At 37.2% G+C, this 22,427-nt stretch overlaps 1 protein-coding gene across 5 annotated transcripts in view; it reads left to right on the top strand.

The window, feature by feature from the left end:
• The first annotated feature begins 12,565 nt into the window (after positions 1-12,565).
• GREB1 (growth regulating estrogen receptor binding 1) overlaps positions 12,566-22,427 on the top strand; it is a 67,819-nt gene continuing 57,957 nt past the window's right edge. For 3 of the 5 annotated variants that reach the window (XM_051778249.1, XM_051778246.1, XM_051778250.1), the window contains exon 1: positions 12,566-12,806. The gene's annotated coding sequence lies outside the window, so the exon portion shown is untranslated. Of the gene's footprint in view, positions 12,807-16,454; positions 16,514-22,427 lie in introns of all 5 variants that reach the window. The other 2 variants (XM_051778248.1, XM_051778247.1) reach the window with 2 other exon arrangements.

Here is a 22,427-nt window from a genome sequence, read left to right as displayed (position 1 = left end):
GATAATAATCTGGGCCCCAGCCATATGAGAGCTCATTAAGCCTAAAATATGGAGCAACAGAGAGGAAGGCAGCCTAGAAATGGGACTGTGCTAGTGATTCCAGTGAACCAAACTGGGGTTTTTTAGCTGATTCAGAGCCAGTGATAGTGCCTGTGTCATTATGCAATGCTGCTGCCATTCTTGAACTAAGTAGACACAATGTAAAAAACATTCTTTGCAGGACTGAGGGCTGAGTAGGACATCTGGCTATGAATCAGTCTCTAGGAATATTTAATAAAACCAATTTTTAGGATTCACTGCTGTGTGCATTTTACTAAGAGTATAATACTAATTAGAATATACATGAAATCTTTACTGAAATTAGACCACATCAATACACATAATTGCATTATTATCATAAGAAATGACAATGAATTCAAAATCAAGATACTTAAGCCAAATGGTAATGTAAGTATTAAAAGTAAACCTGTGGTTGAATCAATAACACCCTTAAGTAGAGGAAATTGGAGCTGGGATTTGTTGGCATATAATTATGTGACATCTTTAAATATAGCTAAAGATGTAAGTTCAGTGTGGTTTTGAAAGTCTGCAGTTAAACTGTTTAAGGAACCTGTGTTTCTCTACCATATTTCATTTTACTGTAATTTAGGACTGAAGAGAAAATTTTAATATGAACATATGAAAACTCATGAACCCTTCATTATCTTTTCTCTCCTCTGTCCAGTTGCAGAAGGGAGTGAGAGAATGGCTTTGGTGGGTACCTGGCATCCAACCCAGGGACAACCCACCACAACATATGAGTTAACTTTGACTAGGAGGACATATATAATCATATCACTGTTGATACACTAAAGTTTATAACAAGTAACCTATGTGTTGGGATAATTTTTATTTATTTGTAAGGATATTGCACCTGAAAACTGGCATTTCGGGCTGCCAGATGACTCATCATTACTTACCTTCCTATATCCTCATCTAGTAAAGAGGATGAAGAGCTACAGATTTGCTAGCGTGCCTGAGTGACCACAGAGAGGCTACATGGTTGTATTCACTTTCATTGCTATGCTGAGAGTCCAAAGCAAATGTTTTTCACTTTCAGAGTGTGGATCTTGAACACCAATACTGCAGCTTATGTATTCCATAGTTAATATATTTTATAATACATAATATAGTGCTACTTCCAGAAAAAAATGGAGAACGAAGTATTGTATCTTCTATGGTATTTTACTCTTTTTCTTACTACACCTGTGTTTTTTCTTGTCATCCTGATTTTGCCAACATCTCTGTCCCTAGCTTTTCACAAGAGAGTATTTTCAATGACTGAAGAACCTCCTTCTCTGTTAATTGGAGAGATATGGATTTGATGGATGGTCCATTCAGTGCATGAGGAATTGGCCCTTTAGCAGGGCCTGTTGCTATGGGACAAGGAGTAAAAGAGGTTAGATGGAGATTAGATATAGGAAAGGTATTTTTTTAATGATGAAAGTGGTGAAACACTGGCACAGGTTGCCCAGAGAGCTGGTGGATGCCCTATACCCAAAAACATTCAAGGTCAGGTTGGATGGGGCTCTGAGTGACCTGACCTAGCTGAAAATATCCCTGCTCATTGCATGGAGGTTGGATGAGATGACCTTTAAAGGTCACTTCCAACCCAAACCATTCTATGATTCACTGTTTTTCCTCATAAAAGAGCTAGGGTAGCCACTGGAATTATCATGTAACAGAACTAAAATGAAGAAATGGCTTGCTTTTATTATTTTTTCTGTTGGTTTTGGTTTGGTTTGGTTTTTTTTGTTTGACTTCCTGTGCTTTTCCATAGTACTTTGTCTTACACATATGCTTGTTTTCATCATAAAAGATGGCTTAAATCTCACTTCTAAACTATGTCACATATAAAAACGGAGTGTATATGATATGGTGCAATTAGATTAAATAGTTAAACTTGAATTTTACAATAATTTCTGAAAAAGTGGTCTCCTATGGTGTTTAGCAAGTTTTTAATCTGACAGCCTTTCAGAGTAGAGTTTTGATTGTGGCTAGCTAGAGATGTATGGATTACTGATATCTTTAAATTCTGTCACAGATTTGTCAGAAAGAACTATATGGAAAACATATTACATACCATGGGAGAGTGCACAGGAATTTGAGTAATATGAAAACAAATGAAAAGTAAATGCTGCTGGGTAGTACCAGTTTAATGTTCAGAGAAGTTGCAGCCTAAGTTCGGATAACATTTTGAAGCAAACTCTATCAACTCCCCTACAAAAAAGAGGTTCTTATCTTTAATTTCTGTTTTTTAAATTAAGGCTTGCTACTGCTTAGCTGTTCTTTTTTACTTGTGCTGAATCTCATGTCTGACTTGAGTCTGACTTGCCTCAAAAAACGGGGAGCAAAAATTGTGCAGTCAGTGCTCATTGATACTGCACAGTGAAAGGACAGAGTAACAGAGAGGAAGTAAAAGCAATTTAAAATATTCAAACTAATAAAGATACACACATTTTGAGAATGAGGATTCACAAAAATGTGAACCTGTTTGTGAGGTGAATGGGAAAAGCCTAAAGAAATTGCTGCTGAGTGGCCTGAGCAGCTTGTCACCCTCAGTGATGTTGTGTGTAACCAAAGACCGGGAGCAAAGACAAGGCTTAAATCACAGTTTGGACAATCTACTCACAGAAAATTAGGGCTGATGTAGAAACTTTACTAATATAATGAAACAGATATTCAACTTTCTCATGTATTTACTTAATCTATGCAGTTACAAGGTAAAAAAAATTGTGCCTCTTCGCATGGTTGCATGGATATATGTGCAGCTGCAATACAACCTCTAGTGCCTCTGGGTTTGCAACAGTCTCAAAATGCAACTTCTTCATCTTTCATAACAACATAATTGTAAAGTCTAATGGTGTCAGTATTAGTTGGCTCATTGCTGAACATTCCAGTTCTTGGAAAGGAGAAGCAGGTGGAAGTGGAGTGTGTATATCATTTTTGGGGAGGGCACTGAGAGTAAAAAGTTTTAAAAAGACAGTGAATAGAAAAGAAGTCAGAGATAGTAGGACAAAGAAGGGAAAACTGTGACCAGGGTGCACATGGACTTTAAAGCAGAGCCTGCAAAGCTAAGTAAAACAGTTTGTGCTGAGCCTGAGCATTGGAACTTCCAATTAGAGTGGATCCTGGCAGAGTTTTGGCCTGTCGCAGTCAATAGTCATCCAGGCAGTGCCAGGGCTGGGAATGGCATACACCAAGGACTCCTTCAGAGTGCATGGACCTCACATACTCCCAGCAGGCTTTTTCTCACTAAAACATTTTTGCAGCCGCTCAGTTTCACGCTGTGAAGGCATCACTCTGATGATCTGCAACACAGCACAGGCATTGATTAAAAATTCTGACTCAACCCACACTTAATATGTCCACGAAGTCGTAAGGCACTACATGTATCCAAGAGAATGAGCATGGTTGTGCCACAGAACAGTCAATGACCTGGTTTTATTTAGCAATATAGACATGGCAGAGGAGCAACATTCTCTGTTTGGATGTAGCTGATAAATGGGTAGGGTTACTGAGAAGCTGCAACCTCACATGAATGGGAGTGCCTGCCTTGTTGGGTAGTGCTAATGGCAGGAACTTCATCTGTATGGGCCTTCCAGTAAACTAATTTCCATGGAGTCTGCCACTAAGGACTGTTGAATGTGACATATAGAAAAAAAAATTACTAATAGCAATAACTATATAGTTATACAATTATAACCCTCGGTAACAGACATATTTTGTGCGAAATTCTTGTGAGGTCATGCAAGTAGACCGATGAATCTCAATTGATGAAGGAAACTAAGTATAGGCAAGTGTCATATTATGCACTGATAACTGAGCCTCAGCCTAAGAACACATAAGACTCTGTATGTGTGTAGGTGTGGATAGGTGTGCATGCACAGGTAGTACCTATCCACCTGATTTATTTTTATCCATCCCTGGGATATAGTCATTGCTTAAAAAGAGCTTCTTAATCGTTGTCTGAAAAAATTAAGAAGGTGATAAGCAGAATTTATTTGAAGGAAGCAAAGCTTCAAAATTGCTTATAAAATAAAAACCTCTTCAATCAGAAACAGTTCTATAAAGCTCTACATTGGTAAAGGACATCACCTTAATGGGGTGATGCTATTCATACAGTATATAGACTGGTAATTGAGTGCAGAAGATGATGAGTCAAAGATAATAACATACAGTTTCCAAGTCCATAATGTCAAGCACCAAAACAAGTCATCAGAGTGTTAGAAGAAATGGAAGGACTTCAATAACGGAATTCTAGTAGATGTAGGGTTTACAATTGTATGGAATAGTTATTCCTGCCTTTGCTTCACAATTTTTGGCACAGGAGATAAAAGAGAAAAAGAAATATGAAGAAAAGTAATATTTCTAGCAGAAAGCGACCTGGGCTTCTCGTGGGCTTGACTCATACTGTTCTTTAGCTAGAGATGATGTTCCTGAGCCTAAGACAGTTTGTAGACAAGCAACAGTTATATTTATTCCTCAATACTTAGGGAGATGTTTCCCTACATAGGATAAATTCTTGATATTTCTTCATTTATAGTTCATCTCATATTCTGTCATAGGGCTATTGTTTGGATACCTTTAATAGAATGTTTTTCTTTATTCTTCAAAACTTGTAACATGGTGCTGTTTCCTGAAGGTGTAGTGGTAACTTTACAAATTACGTAGTACTCTGAGATCCAAGGCATTTCCAAGGAAATTTTCACTGTATTTTCAGCAAGTAGAATTGTCTGGATTTTATGGTGAGAAACCATATATAAGTTCAGAAAACAAAACTTGAGATAATAACATTAATTATGAGGATATGTTATAAAAAATAAGGATAATCTTAATCCACATGGGATTAAGATATGGGACAAAGTCATGAGTCAGGTGCCATGTGGTGGGCAGGTAAAGTGACCTTCTCGGAATCAAAGACAATTGTGGCTTTCAAAGTTTGTATTAGAAGTTTAAATGTTTCCTGCTGATCTTGGGTTAACATTTCTGAATGCATCTTCCTCATGCTTTCACAGTATACATAAGATAAGATATTTTTCTGAAAGAACCTTCATCAAATGTCTAGGGAAAAAACCTGTCTTTTATATTAAATGTTTGCTGCTATTGGACAACTGGCACGTGTGTTTAAAATATACTGGATGCATAATTACAGGGAAAACGGATGCTGGCAGTTGTGTAAGAAAAGGCAAGAAAAAGTGATCCTTAAAGGCAAGAATTATGCTGTTACATAAAAGCTTGTTCCTAACATGTCAATTGGTGCAGTATGTCCAGTTATGGTGTTTCAGACATACCATTTTGTACTATTCATGCTGTCTGTTTAGAATGCTGTTCCATTCTTTCGTCTAGTCACATGAACTCTGTTCGTTCTCAATCATGAGAGACTGTTCTCTGCTGCAGGGACAATGTACAATGGGTAGTACTCAAATGTGAGGGCAATGCCCAGCATTTTTGAAAAATATGAGACACTATCAGCCAATTGAAATTATGCACCCTTGATGTGCTAGTTACAATTTTGTAGACTTATAGTGTATGCCTCTTAAGTAACCTCTTTTCTATTCTGAAGAATCCCAGCTAAATAGATAGTCCTGAATCTTCTTAATCCTTTTGGTCTCCTTGTCTTTCTTTAGACCTTTTCAAGTTTAACTACCTTTTTGACACAGTGGACCCAAAGTGCACACAGTGCACTCCAGTATAAACAGATTATAGAATCACAGAATCATTTAGGTTGGAAAAGACCTTAAAGGACATTGAGTCCAGCTGTTAACCCAGCACTGCCAAGTCCACTACAGAACCATGTTCCTAAGTGCCACATCTTCATGTCTTTTGAATACCTCCAGGGATGGTGACCCCACCACTTCCCTGGACAGCCTGTTCCAATGCTTGACAACCCTTTCAGCAAAGAAATTTTTCCTATAATTACAAATATGAACACTATGGACATTAGGACTATATAACACATATGTATGTATATGTGTGAGAGAGAATGTGATTGTCATCATGTAGTGTATAATTGCCATTGTGCTGTCTTAAGATTTTTATGGTTAAAAAAAATTACTGCTTGCAATTTGTATTGCTTTCTTTAATAGATCTATTGCTCTGGTTTGCCTTTTCTACTAATACTTTTAGTGTATGTGTTGCAGAACATGCAGTAATGATTTCAAACCAGAGCAAGATAGAATGTCAAACAGGTCTCAATTCTGGTAAGTGCTATTCTGCTGTGCATTTACAAAGGCAGAAGCATTAGGATTGTTCACAAGCAGCCCAACAGATCATGGATATAGAGGGAGTCAGCATTTGTATTTTCCAATTCATATTGTGTTTCTTATGTTGGAAGTTGTTCCATAGCCTTCCAGATGCAGATGAAAGCAGGTGTTGCTGCTTACTCAACTTTCCTTGGATAAAACAAGGATTTATTTCTTAATTGTTGATAATGATATTTTTAATAGAGCTTCTGGGTGATTTTCAAAGAAAGTAGTATTTAAAGGACTCTGTTGTTATCCTGCCTGTCTACTTGGGTACCTAAAACCTACTGTGACTTTATTATGGCAACACCTTTGGATTATTGGCCAATTAATTTTTATTCCACCAGTAATGCTCTGTTATGCATGGTAAGGTAGGGCTGGGATACATGGATGATGAGAAATTAATGAGAAATTAATATGGAGGCTGCAACGCTGGCTGTCAGTGTAGTACCGATTCAGTTCGGTATTGACTCTCAGTTCAACAGGACCTGTACAACCCATGATAGAGGAACAGACCTGGAACGCTGTAGTATAGCTGTGGTTACATGGCCTACACTTGACCTAATAGATTGAATGAGATCTGTGTTGGCTTTGGTTGGAGTCACACTGAGAGCGTCTATACCTCTGGCATAACAAACACCTAAAGCATGTGACACTTGCATGGATATTTGAGTTGCTAATCTTTTGACACAGTGTTTTGTGTTGTTTCAGCATTACATGGTTCCAATACTGTTAATATTTTTGGATGCCAGTGATTTTTAGCATAAAAATTTTCAGGATCTCTTCTGTTTGCTAGTGCAGCCATGTGACTGAGAGCCACGAAGCTGTGAAGCAGCTTGGCAAACCAAAGGAATGAGATGCTATCTGTGTACCTAACTAAATGCATTATAGGGGAGAGCCTGTTCTTAAATCACTGTAACACTTACAGAAAGTTTGATGTGATGTTGAATTGTCACTGGAGGTAAGAGATTCTGATGGAAAATTGTACTGCAGTACAACAGTTGTGTGTGTAATTGCACTGTGGTATATTTGTTTCTCTTGCAAACAAAGATATGTGTTCCTCTCTGATTCAGTGAATATGAAAAAAAGTCATCCATTGGGACACACAGACATGATTCCTTCCAAAGCATATATGGGGATTTGAAGCACATAAATGGCAGATTGGGAAATAGTGCAAGATATGGCTATGAGTGGAAATGGTGCGAGTATCTTTAATAGTTTGCAGTGGAAAAGCACCATCACTGTCTCACTAGTTTGAGGTAGGCAGTGGGTTAATACAAGCATATCAAATCACACACACTGAGTACAAGATTTATTCAGTTAGTTTCAGTTCACATTCACAACAAAATGTAATGTGCCTGTTCCCCAGGTATGAGATGGTGTCACATCTTGTCTCCTGACCCGATGTACTGTACAACGTCCTCCATCACATGGGTTGGCATACGAGGTCTTTCACAATGGGAGCGGAGAAAGTTGAGAGTTCTTAAGAGTTGTTTTTCTAAGCACTCAAATGGATGTTACTCAGCCTGGAGGTTCAGAGGCTTTTTTGCCGATGCGACAATTACTAGAGATGAAGGAACACTCCTAAGGAAGTGTTTTGAACAGTTAGAGTTGTTAATAGCTACAGAAGTATCAGTCAGGCTGTAGCTTTTAAGTTTTTAAAAAATGATCTTTGAACATGCGTTTAGGATTTTTACACAGGTACAACATGACTGAACAAGTAGTGGGTGCTTTTTGTACAGCACCCACTGTGAATAAAAATTAAATGTGGGCGAGACATGAAAGCAGCAACAGTTTCAGTGACTTTGAAGAGTGATGAAGAAAGAGTTGTGACATTCTGAAATATTCCTGTTGTGTTTTGAGAAAATGAAGGATTTTTCTGACGACTGGTTGTACCAGTTGTAAAACGATATGTCTGATTAATAATGCATTCTATTGAAAAGGGATGGGAGGTTTGCTTAGGAATGATTCATCGTTGTCTGTTGCAGTAATTAAGTCCATTCCTTGTTTTAAGGTCAGCATGACCCTATTTAAATTTTCAGTCTCATGGGTCTGTGCAGTTGGTGTTTAAGGAGGAATTAGGAAGAGATAGCAATTTATTGGTTTCTCTACATTTTGGCAAATGTGTATTTCCTTCCCTTTTTTTTTCCCCCGATTCATTATTGAAACATTTGTTTGATTTATAAAACTAAATTGACCTTTTATTTTACTCCTTAATAAGATTTTTTTTTCTCAGAGATTTTAAAAAACATATATACTATGTTTAAGACCCTTTTAAATTCAGTGATATGAAGAACCAAAGTACTTGTATGATTTTAAATACAAAGCAGTATTTTAAAAGGTTCTCTTGTGCCTTTAACACACCTTTGTATGAAAGATAATCCTATTCCAGCTATCCTGTTACTTTATAAATAGCAGTTCGCTACACTCGCTTCCTCAGTTTCCTTCACATTTGTTAGTACTTCACAGTAGATGTCTGCACATTGTTCTGCAATTCTCAATGTGGTTTTTAAAACTCCCATTTCTTTAATATCTACAAAAACTGAAGAGTAGTCTCCTGAGGTTTTTTCTGGCAGTGTGATCAGAATGGCTCGCAATCTTGAATATAACTGTTCTCTGCACCTTACAGAAGTGATATTATCTCCATTTTACAGTCAAACAGTGAAAAGATATTGAGGTTACAGGGAATAAAAAAAACCAAACAAAAGAAAAAGAAAAAATGCAGGCAAAGGCCTTAGAAGAATTTACACAGAACATCCCAAACCAAAATCCTGATAGCTCTGATCAGCTCTTGCTACCCCAGGAGAACTCAACTTCTTTGTCCCACACTGGGAGATACGGCCCAGGGGCCATGCTGTGCAGTGGCTCGTACCCCCTCTGCTCAGGGTGGCGTCCTGCAGAACTGATGGGCTGTGTCTGCAGCGCTCTTCATTTGACTTTTGTGCCTCTGAGGCACAGGTTTTGTACATGTGTGTTCAGATGACCATACCGTGAAGTATATGTTTCACAGCCAGCTAGTTCATGGCCTCATGGCATGGCATGTGCTGCATGCCTGGGAGCATGGAGTGAGAACAGGTGGGTGAGGGCACCAGACCTTGTGGGAAGCTGTTGGAGAGCTGTGTAGGGAACTGTAATGGGAGCAAACTTCGCACAACCTTGTCCATGCTGCCTAGAGAAAGGAGTGCCATATGCAACTACTCACAGAACTAAAGCTGAGAGCACAGTGCCTGGATGTAAACTAATGTGTACACAGTGTAGGTGATCAGGGGATATGGAGCTAGAAGCAAACTGGAAGCTAAGTTTTGTCAAGTAACAGTTTCCACTTTCACCCGCTGAAGCTGCTGGACAAATCAGTCATTTGATCATAAGTACCCTTTTCTCATCTTCTTGGGAAAAAAAGCAGCATTAAACTTTACAATCATCTCTTAATTTTCCCTGGTGATTGCATAGTGGACCAGCTCTTTCCTCATTCTACCTTATAATACATGTCCTGGTAAATTATTTTTATGATTATTTTTATGATTTTTTGTGCTTGTGTCTTAGTCTGTGCTTTGGACTTCTGAAAATCTTGTTACCCTGAGGTTATAAACTCAGGTTATATCCCATGTTTCACTTCTATTCCAGTGTTCTCAAACTTTGGAAAACATGCCTTGCAAAGACCTATAAAACACAAGATTCTTTTCTTTAAAGTCTAGGGTATAAGGTATGTATTTTACATACCTTTTGTTGGGATAACTACATGATCAGCTTTCCTCTAACAACTGTTCTGTCTCTTGCATTACTCACTCATTTAACGCAGATTCAGCAGCTCATTTCATCAGGCAGAGCCCCTCTTTTCTAATGTATGTTGTATCAGCAGCTGCATACTGACCGACTCCCACTGCTTCTGTATACAAGATCTCTTATACATAACCTCCATGCTCATTGCCCATTCCTGGCATTCTTGCTCTGGCTACTAATCAAACACAATAGGCCCCTTTGTGCTCTCTTGCCCTTTCTCCTCCTCTGAAACTTTTGCTCCATGCCTATATCCAAAGCAGACAGGCCTCTTTTACTTTCTGCATTCCATTACTGAATATCAGGTTAACAAGGTCTTCTTTAACACCTACCCTATGCTAATATTCTTTAAGATAGATGTAGTGTTTCCAGCCACAAAGCAGAGTCAGGGACAGGCACTGCAGTATCCTGGACTTTGTTCTAGACAACATCCTGGGCAGCATCCTGGTGAAATTTTGCTCATGGATGCACTACAGTTATGGCACAAGTATGTTAGGCTGGCATCAATCAAGTTATACTTCTTTAAAATGTGAATTTTCTGGCTTATGTTATTGTTGACCTGGTAAATTATTAAAAGTGACTCTTTCAAAAATCATGTGCTTTTACACACATGCTTTTACACATACATATATGCGTATGTATTTCTTGCAGTATTTGTTTTTTTTGTGGATTTCTCTAAACTTTGGCTGCCAGTATAATCTTTTAAGTGCCATCTGGTCAGGTTAATATGTGTAAGGAATACAACTGCACAGTGCTGATAGGAAACCAGACAGTGATTCCTGCATTTCCTAGCTGAATGATTTTGTACCCTACTTGAAAATGCCATGACTGAGTCCCCATCATGTATTTGGTGTACGGTATAGAACATTCCTAAAACTTCTAGTGCAGTTCCATAGTAACAGAAAAACATAACAGTCATCCTCCTAAGTAATTATTTACTACTTTCTGTACAGTTCCTTTTCCACATTCTTTCATACAGTGTTTTCATCTAAAATTTAAGAATAGAGTCATCTAGACTACACTAGAGCATTTTGGTTGAAAGGGACCCCCATCCAGTCCCAACTGCGTGACCACTTCAGAGCTGAAGGAAGGTTAAAGCATGTTGTTAAGGGCATTGTCCAAACGGCTCTTAAACATTGAGTATATATAGAAAATATTTAAAAAAAATAAATTGCCAAATAAACAATGAAAACTTTCCATTAATATGAAAACTGCTTTCAGTGGAAATACTAAATCACTGAAATCTCCAAGTGATTCTTCAACGGGCTTTAAAATTCAATTTTTGCCCTTTGTGTAACAGAAGAATCAGAAGGTTCATTTTTAAAATTTAAAAGTGTTACTTAAAGCATTTTTATAGAAAAGATACTGCTTTCACCACTTTCCCCAGCCATGTGTTTCTGGTACTTCTCTTTTGCACATATTAATGGCATTTATGCATAGCTAGATGAGGGATCTGATTTAGCCAGACATGACCCTGCAAAAATTACTAGATTTCAATCATGTCATATTAATGCCACTGAACAACAGAGGGGGGATATATATCAACAGTGTGAGACATTCCTTTTCAGCAGTAACTTGAGTTGAGAGTAGCTTGAGCCAGTCATGAAACCATATCCTGAGAGTGAAGAGTGAAAACAAAGTTTCATAAGCTGTACCAAAAATAGTGTCTATTCGTTGTTCAGTGTACCCTACATAAGAAGGTTATACAGAACGTTAATTCAACTGAGGGCCTAGACAAGTGCTTCATTTTACTCATTTCAGTGATGCTTTACAGAGTTTAAAATCAAGCACATATCTGAACATTGCCATTCGATTATCAGAATAATTGCTTTCATCTTCTGAAGTGATTTTATTTATGACCTGAGGAAATGTTTGATAAATATACTTTTACCAGAAATAAACATTCTCTGTGTATGTACTCTAGATGTATCCTGGAAAGATGCAGCATTTGTTAAAACACAGTACAACAGCTGTTTCCTTGTATATCCAGTGTTATATTGAACATCTCTCAAATATTGTTTTGATTTCCTATCCTTTTATTCAGAAGATACAGGCATAGTACCAACACAAAGATAATATTGCTACATATCTGATTTCTGTTCTCCTATTAATCTTTTCTTCTGTTAGCAAAATGAAGTAGCCACAGTATACAATTTATACTTTCTTTAGTAATTTTGATATCTATATAATACAAAAAGGACACCTTTATTTCTTAGAAAAACCCCACCTTCAGTCCTTCCAAAAACCTGCAACAAAACTGTTGACATTAATAACGCTTCAGACTGATAGATTGATGTGTACGTGGCCAGGAGCACCATGACCCAGCACAGCACTTCTGTATTAATAAGACATGAAGTCAGACCATTTATCATTTTGTGTAGCCAGCACACAAATTAGAGAACAGCTTGCCAGGATCTCATTACTTTGTTTTTGCCATAGTTGCAGAATAGATAGCTTTGAAACCTTCTTGTGCTCTACTGTGACATGCGAGCATTCATGTCATGGCGACCTGACTGAGTTGTTCAGTTGTGTACAGTGCTGACTCAGGTGCCTTAAGTGTCCTAAACAATTTGCCAAGCAACAGACTCTTCTAAATGAAAAAAAAAAAAGGAAAACTTCATAAAGACATAATCACTGGCAGTTACCACAGTTACCACAGGTGTAAGATGTTCAGCAGTGCAATCAGGATATGAAACTTGGGAGTCATTTACTGTAAGTCACTGAGGAGCACATGCTTTCATTACGGTACAGTATGTTTTTTATACTGTATTTTCATGATGAAAAATACTATTTAATTAAATACTGTTTTAAGATAGCAAAATACTGTCTTAAAATAACATGCTCTCACTGTCTTATATTGACTACTCTTCAAATATTGAGAGACATTTTGCAGACAATATTCATGTTTTAAATATGTTAATTTATCTGCATTTTCTGTACATTGTAGTAATTTGCTGTCTTTGGGGTGCGGGATAGTCCTCAGGAAAACTTTGAAATACTAAAAAAAAAGCAGACAACTTGAATTTTTAAACTCTTAAAGAAGACAGCTCAGATCTCAAACTGCTAAGTTCAGTTTCTTAATTAAATTTTAATTTTGTGGTGGTACTTTTAACTAAAAATACTTGTTTAATGTTTTTGGCTTGTATATTTATGTTTGTGAATGTTTCTTATTTAATGTATTTTCAACATATAATACACGTGCAGTTGATCTCCTGATAGAGTGTAACCTGAGGTTCAGATCTATTTTGTAATGTGATACATTCATTTAGAGATGTATCTGCTATTCACAGCTGTTGAGGCATATTTTAGGCTGTTCCCATTATATTTGTGTTCCCTCTTTGTTCATTAGATGGAAAATATGATCCAGATACAGTTTAGTGTGCTCTTCTAATAGAAATCAGTGAAACTGTTTTTCAAGCAGCGAGGCCATTTGCTGTAAATGAGGTAAAGCCTCTGAACCTGTGCACTCTGTGTGTATCCTTGGAGAACTGCCACAGAGACTGGCTCCGCCTCTGCTGAGAGACAGAGACAGCTCCAAATGTCCTTAAGCCATACATCCCAGCTGCCATGCACGGGAGAGCCCTGCTGCACTGCTTCTGGGAATGAGCCTGGAGGGGTAGGCATGGGGGAAGGAAAAACAAAAGTCTGGTTTTGAGGATGGCTCAAAAGCTAACCTGTACAATCAATGTAACATTACTCTTTGTAGATTCCTTTTGGATTCAGTAAAGGTTCTCGGAAACAGTTACAGCACCTGTAACCAGAAGGAAGAATAATATGCTCTAAGTGCTGATTTCTTAGAATTTCCTTTGGAAAAAGTGCATTTCAAGATCATCTCTCTCCTGGCTTGCCAGTCTACTTCCTACTGCTTTACTCTAAGATCTCAAGTGGCTGTACTCAAAGGTACAGAACAGATGTCTAAGACAATTCTTGGAAAGAGAATTGTGTCTCTTAGGTAATAGTGAGAGAGCCTTTGCACTTATGGAACTGGAAAAAGGAATGATCCAGACCTGTACAACTCAGAGATAATTTTTTACTAATTTTCCAGTCACCACTTTGATCATCGCTTCCTAGCACTGATTTGTGGCACCTCCTTCCCTCCCTTTCTCCTCCCTCTACTTGGCTTCTTCCTGCTGCTTAACAAACTCAATTGGTTTTATGTATGTAATTCTTTTTATTTAAGAGAGTTTGAAGGTGGTCTCTGAAAGAATTGCTTTCATCCAAAGCCAGGAGCTGATCAAAGCAACACACAAAAGCCAAATGTGAGCCAAGGCAGAGCTGCCTGACCAGCCATAGGGTCAGGGTTCTGTGCCAGAGAAATAGTAAAACATATCAGCTTGAAGCTGCTGATAAGGGATATTCTTCTAGTAATACCTGTAAACTTTATGATATCCTTTATGAAAATCAAAGAAATCTGCATCAGAGTATGACTTTGTCCTGAAGAGAAGAATATGAAAGCATTTATAGGATGAAGTGCCACTGCCTGTGTTTATTGCCATAATCCTGTATTAGGCTCAGTCTGCACTATTAATACAACACCGGACTATCACCCACCTCACATTTTATGAAGTGGCTCCTTAGCTCAGTTGTCAGGATATTAAGGAATGACATGTCTATGAAAAGAAGGTTCATACTAAAACAAAAAGTAGCTAAATGAAAATCAGTGTCATCATGATGTCTGAAAATAGATGTCCAGTGAAAATTATAATTAAGAAATAGGTCAATAACAGATGTTAAGACATCTTTAAAAAATCTAATTAAGATTTCTTTTGAATTCTTCTACAGATTTTTTTAAGGCATCAGTCCCAATATTGCTTATGATTATGATTTTTTAAAACTTTAATAGTAATCCATGTATGGCTTTTCGCAAAGGATTTTCTGCTATGAGCAATTTGAACTTTGGCATTTTTTCTTCTGTATTAAAATAAACCAAAATATTGTGTCACTTTAACACAAAACATTACTTTAAATGAACGTCTCGGAAAAATTCAGCTCTGTTTTGAGAGTAGGCATAAAAGTTACTCGGGTGAAGGAAGTTTAAGTTTTCTGTAGTCATAAAGGAAGACTAAACTATGTCTTAAAACCAAAACAACCTTTCATCCTTAAATAATTAAAGGAATCCAATAGCAATTGGAGTTTTCTATTTCCCCAGAAAACTGCAGTGTAGGCTGTCTCAGCTTAGCTTCCCTGTCACTAAATTTCCAACATGCCTTAGTCTGGATCTCCCAGCATAGCTGTATATTTTATTGGGTTTATGACAACTTAGATTGCTCTGAATTTCATCAACTTTATTTTTTTGGTTCAATGTAAAGTTGAATTTGTATGAGAAGTTTTTTGTGTTTTTTCTTTTTTTGTAGATGTATCAGGAAATTCTTTTACCTTTTTCTGTTGAAAATATTCATTTGCCATTTTTGCTACTTTCCCCTGCATAAATTGTAGCCTTTTCATTGAAGAAAAGAATACTCTGTCCTCAGAAGTAATGCTTATTGGTTTGCAGTTGAAAAATTTCAGCAAAAAATAAGAACATACTTGGGTTTAGATAAAGTTCTCTTTACTGTGGCCAAAGTGGATGAGAAATAATTCCATATTAAGAATGATCAGAATGATTAAAAAATTTGATTTATCTGCCTGAAGGAAAAAAGAAGGCAAAAGCTTTTTAATAGTGTTTTTATTGAGATGGTTTAACACTGATTTGTCCAAGTTTGTTTTCATGCCTTTTGAAGATATATATCAGTTAAGAAATGGGCTTAATTTTTCAGTAGGTGGGGGGATCTTCCTATGTTCGATTTTACTGCAGTGGTGTCCGTATGAATCTCTGCAGCAATCTCCTGAGAATAAAGACATTTCCCAGTTGTCTGCTTCTACTGTGAGGGACAGAAATGATTCCAGTGATTAATAGAAGCAATTTGGCTCAGAGTCTAAAGTTGCCAAAAACCTTAGTGACATCTTCCCAGTTCCCACTCTTCCCAGTGCACTTGAAAGCTCAGCATCTCTTGATCAGCACCTCTCATTCCAACATCCTGTTGCTTGGAAACATGAATCAGAGGAGGAAGTCATCTCACTGTTAATGCAGGAGAAAATCCACGTCCGTAATGAGCCAGATTTTCAAAATCAAAGGCAGACCTCAGATAAAAATTAAAAGCAAATGCAAAAGAAAGAGAAGAGGTAGAGAGATCTGAGTAGTCTTCTTGCAGCATATTCATTTTATGGAAATAGCAGCAGAATTGTTCTTGGCTGTATAAAAGTGGTAGGATTAATTTCTCTGTGATCTGTCATCAACTTTAATCAGAGTCTCTATGTTTAATCATGAGGTAATTTCCAAAGTGGCATTATTAGGAACCCATTAAGTTTAATCTGGACTGGTCTGTAGATAACATTTCTCATATAATTCCACAGGAGATACAGAAGTTTTAAGATCTGGTAACACAGAGAATGAGCTAAAATTTCTGGCAAAGGTAACTATGGTTTTATTTAAATGTTTTATGTTGTCTTTAAAATGTAATGGCCAAATGGGTTCTAGTGAACTGCCAAACTTTATTCATATATGAAACACAGAATGACTAGAGACTCCTCAATCATCTGTCAGCTTTACTGCTGAGGAATAAATTATTTCCCAGAATAATGGATTTCAATCAGCAGATCTATAAGTGACTGCTGATTTTATTCTTTTTGGTATGATAGAGCTGAGCTCAACAGGGGATCATAATTTCATTTCTCAGCATCTTTTGAGGCTTGAGAGGTTCTCTTTCTAAGACTAACAGAAGAAAATTGAACCCTTTTTAAGATTCCGGTGAAAATAATTTTGGTAAAACATTGGCCTGGAAGTGATCTCAAATGAGGAAATGTTTCCCACACTCCAGTATTATATCATACACATCAGTCTCCTGACCCCTTTTTTCCTCTCTCTTACTGCCAAGTCATTCTGGCGGAACAGTTTGAAGAAACAGATTTGAGTTCCAGTAACTAATATTTTTTTGAGAAATTGGCAATAGTCCACCTATCTACTGTGCCTGTAGGTGGCTTTGTGCTGACTAAGACAAAGCTTCGTAAATTATTTCTACAAGTGATAATTTTGTGGTACATGAGCAACTAGGTTGCTTTCTGGAAGAATGACTTTGTCTTTGCCCATATGAACTACAGATGTATTAGTAAATTAAACAGTTGCAGAAAAAATTCCTGTGTGCCAGAAATCAATTTTCTGTTGTAATGTCTTGGCATGGCTCTGGTGCTTCCACTCACTCTTTGCAGTAGTTCCCAGGCACACTCTAGGAGTAATGCTGGGCCAGTGACTGTTCCCAAATGGCATTTTGGATGGAGTAACCTTATTTTGAGGTTAATAGTAAAGACATAACCTATAATAGTATACTGAGTCTTGTGGAGGGTGAATATCAGAGTGTCTTATAGTTCTCCTGAATCAAGAATTTTATATAACCTGTGGGAATAGATTTACCACACAGTATCACTTTTACACATGACAGATGTTAATATATAAGATTAAAAATAATTTATTCTTCAAAATCCAAAGTTAGAGACAACACTGTAATTACAGATAGCTTCATGGAAATAAAAGAGTAAAAGATGATGTGTTATGGCTGAACTGAATCCATGAGGAATATTTTACAGTATGTATCACTACCACTGAAGAGAATCAGTTTTGTGCTGTCTCCAAATTTATTTTTCTTCTTATAGTTACATTTACATACAAGTCCCTACCCTAGGCTTTTTTCTTCTTAATTAGACTGATATATTTAATACAAGTTTTAAAGAATTACTAGAGATTTTACCAGACTTTACATGTATTGATGGATTTTGAATGTTCCTGGAAGAATATAACTCATGTTCAAAGGGCATCCAAACAAAACCTCTCATTTTATACAAGTGATAAACTGTCTCTTGTCACAGCAATAACAAATTCTTTTTGGAGAGCTTGGGAACATCTTACTATTTTCCTCTTAGAAATGATACAGTAGAAATTAGTCTGTTAAACTATTTCAAAAGTATGAAAGCTGGCTGCTCAAACTGGGAAAACCTATCTATTGCTATACAGTTTTGCTGGATGGATCAATGCATTAAAGTAGCAATGTCAATAATATTTTATAATGCAAACAATTTGCAACTTAATATGAAACATTTCCTCCTGTAATAATTTGTAAGTTGTATCTAAGGTTGAATTTCTTAGTAATCAACCGTGTCTTTCTAATTTCTCACTTAAATACCTTGATTATTTTTTCAAGCCTTCTTAACACAGCCCACATATACTCTTTAGTTCACTCAGTTTCTGCTAAGGGCAGACTTTCTTTATCAGTCTATTCCAATGGGAGTTGTCGAAAGCCCTGGATTACTTTCCATGCTTTAAAGCCCATAGTGTTCCTTAGGATACCCAGTCTGTCCTAGGTATGGGATAAATTTGTCCAGAATTGCTGTGCCAGATCTTCAGTCTTCACAAAACCCCTAATGCTCCTCACTGCAACTAAGAAATCAATAGTGTGTCACCCTCATTGTTCCACTGTGCAAAAGATCTCCCTCCAAGATCTGGGTGATGGGACTGTGTGTCCTCCTGCTGTTGACAATCACCCTCTGTTACCATGACCAGTCACTGTCATGCTTTTGACGTAGGTATTGCCCTTGTGGCTGAGAGGGAACTCGTTTTCTAAATCACAGCAGCTGGAACACAGGCTCATAGTGGCATAGTGCAGGTTTTTTTCAAACCCTGACTAGCTGAACTGCAATTGAACTTGAAGTTGACTCTATATGTGACACCCTTAAGAAGATCCCTACTTTTCTTAGTCACGTAATCTCTGTTTTCACAGGAATCCTGACAGTTCCTTGTTTGGAGTTCAAAGCATGTTCCCTTTCATGACTAACACACTTCGACACTCATTTTCAGATGTCTGGACTTGGCAGCTCTGTTTGCCAGCTTAAGTTTCCAAGACGTTGGCCTGACCTGCTTCATTTGTATCTGCAATTGTTTCTTAGACTTCCAAGTTACTCAGAGTGGTTTTTGTCTTTTTATTACACTTTTATGCAACTCTTCCAGATCCAGCCTTTTCCGTTTTTTAATCTCTTTATATTGGCAAGTATTTTTCCCTGCATGCTCTCCATGGAAACTGATGATGTGATAGAGAGGTACCCTTTGATTTATTAGTGGATGGGGTTGAGGGTCATCCTTTCCGTGTCAGTGTGGTTTTGGTTTGTTTTTATTTTTAATAGTTCTGGTCACCATCTATGTTCATGTCTTGGAATTTCACGAGCATTTTAAAGTTTAGCCTGTGCCACCCACTGGTATCCAGGAGAGACACAAATCTGGGCTAGGGATGCTGCGTTCATTGAAGCAGAAACATAGAACTCAAAGCTGTGCTTCCTGATGCCACAGAGTCAGCAACTGACAATTCAGATACCACAGTCTGAGCAGCTTTAAAAAAAGGAGATGACAACCATCGCAGAGTTAGCGGGAAACGGCTTCCTCCCTTGCTTTCTTTGGAGAAATAATTTCTCCTGCAACTAAGAGTCACTGGGACTCTGAACAGCAAAGGCTGATGCTGGCAAAAAAACTCCTGGATGCCAGTTTTTCACTTCCAATTGGTGTATGTTTGTTGATGAAAAATGGCTATAAAATACTTATCACATATTCCCAAATAGGTTCTTGGATTTATGATTGTGTTTATACTGTGATTGTAAGATCCCACAAGTGCACAAGAGCTTACAAATTCAAAAAGCATATTTTTGTTTCATTTTACCAACCCATTCACAGAATTAAATTAGTACCCCAATGGATAAACAAACATGCTTGTGTTGCAAAAGATTTCAGGACCTGCCTCTTACACAAATAATTTAATCTTAACCGATTGCTTATTTGTAACATCACACTGATGGTTTCTGCCATCCTTGGGGTTAAATACAGTTTCTGTTTTGAACACCAGCAGGCTCTATAAATCCTGAGCAAGCATGTTAAATCCCTGTAAATGGTATCTCTATTTCTTTTCCTAATAAACTATACAGAATAATAGTTGACTGTGTCTGTGGAATAGAGTTTATAAACAGAAATATTATAGTGTTTTCTGATTCACTGCAATTAGATCCAGATAGTCATTGGTAGAGCAACTAAGCCTTTATTGCATAAAGCAGTCCACATGTCTATTCATCTGATAATGCTTTTGAGCTGTCTGAGTATTTTGTCTCACTCTGTATGCATTTGAAAACTCCCTATCTTTCACATGCTTTAATACATGATTTAAAGAAGTAAATAAGTTTGAAAATCAGGTAGACTAGTCTGCTTTGCAAGGTCATGTTCAGAACAGGTAGAATCCAACCCTTTTTAAGACAGGCCTCTGCCACAGCAGTCAAACTTTTGGATATTCCCTTTGTGTTGTATGAGGGGTTTTTTTTAAGTGCAAAAAGTCTTTTAGATGTCCTAATTTTCGTGTTTTGGCTCTGTATTTAAATAAAGCAGTCAATATAAAATAGTGTGTGGAATAGATGATAGCTGAATACTCTTTCCATTCCTGAAAGTGTAACTTCAAATGTTAACATGTTGAGAGCATGTTCATACATTTTTTTTTTTTGTCTTTAGTCTGGACTCTCAAGACCGTATTGATCAGTCATGTAGAACCACATTGTGCTTGCCCCTGATAGAGATGGGTCCCTGAGCCTGCAGATGCCTGCAATGTAACAGGAGAAAACATGAGTTCATAATATGGGAAAGAATTTAAAAGAGTAAAGAATTAAATGGGTATCTGTCGAGTGTTTTGATATTTATTTGTCTTTGTTGCATTAAATATAAAACTTCATTGTAACAAAGACAAGTCCAGTAATGGTTGAAAGGTGGATTAGAAGTAGAACTAAACAACTTTTAATGCTCGTGTAGACACAGCATTTAATGTAATTCATTTCAGAGCCCGACCTTGGTAAAAGGTCAGGCTCTGAAACCTCTGATAAAACTTGTTAAGGATACTGCTGATGCCAGGCTTTCCTCGTAGTCTTCAGCTGTATTTGGTGTACAGGGAAGCACTACTTAAAACATAAGGACCCAGAGGGTTCCTATCAGTGTGGAAAGGGAACTGTAATGTGCTTTCTGTGTTGGAAGAGAAGATGCATCCTGACTTCCGTATTGGCACTGAACATCACTTACAGGTTTTGCAGGTTCTCATTTGCCCTTCACCAGGTGGATACATCAGTACTACTCACTGCAACTTTCTGTTTGATTTTGTGTATATATATGAATATTTTGTCAGTAATGCCTGCTTTTAATCCAAATCATCTTCTTAAATACTGCCTGCATTGTTTTATAATTCTTATTGTGCTTCTATTAATATTGTATACTTATATCACTGTGTTATATCATGTAGTATTAACACTTCTCTCTATACAGTATTAACATGATACAAATAAGTATACAAAAATATGATCATATATGTAAAATATGCTTTAAAAAGTCATAAAAAGATATTCAAATTAACAACATTTTATGTTGTTTCTTTCAAACCCCTTTTTCCATGAAGAGCAGTATGTGGTTTCACAGTAGTTTTCCTTCTGCTTGACTGATTCTTGCAGGATGCTTCCCAACACGCTAATTTCCCAAGCAGTACCCTGTGCTGAGAAGGGGCTGTTCAGTGTTTAGGAATTACTGCCACAAACAGGAAGCATTTCATGCTTTCTATTCACAGTTACTTGAGGAGGGAAAGGACATGGGGCCCAGGGCAAGAGCTACTTTGTAATAGGAAAAGAAAGCTGACATGGCTTTTGGCTATACCAGTTCATTGTGTTCCCTGTGGAAAGTAGGCGGCAGTTAAGTAGGTGGGATATTGAGCTGGAATAGACTGTCTGCTCAATGACAGAATGAATAAATGATATGGTTTCACTAAAAATAAAGTCCTAATAAATAAATGCAATATCAAATAGATAATTGATACTGTCTCATTCTAACAAAGAAAAAAAAAAACCAAAAACACCACAAAAACATGTTTACAGGGAAAAATACTGCTTGGGGTGAAAAGGAAAAGTTGTTATATTTCATAATCTCTGAGTTACAGCAATGCTACATTATCTATGAGACAGCACCTCTAAAATGTATGTGGAATTGCTTTAGCCGGTGTTCAGCCATTATGGACCATGAAAAGATAAATACACAAAACTGTGCTATTGCCCAGATCCTGTAACATTTATTATGTTCAAATAATTTAAAACAAAGTCTGTTTAACCATAGATCCTGACTACTGAAAATACATCTAGTCAATTGCTATATAAACCAAGGAATTACTTAAATCAGATTTCTAGCCACATTTTCAAGGTGATAAGGCTTGCTGCCTTTCTGTCGAATTGCAGAAAGCTGTTACTTTTAGATAACTTCCTGTAATTTACCAGCAGGATCTG

Source organism: Manacus candei, unplaced genomic scaffold (assembly GCF_025592945.1).
Source record: "Manacus candei isolate 608988 ecotype Guabito, Panama unplaced genomic scaffold, ASM2559294v1 h1tg000011l, whole genome shotgun sequence".
Taxonomy (NCBI): domain Eukaryota; kingdom Metazoa; phylum Chordata; class Aves; order Passeriformes; family Pipridae; genus Manacus; species Manacus candei.
Note: the sequence above shows the minus strand (reverse complement) of the source record. Positions and strands in the feature narration are given on the sequence as shown.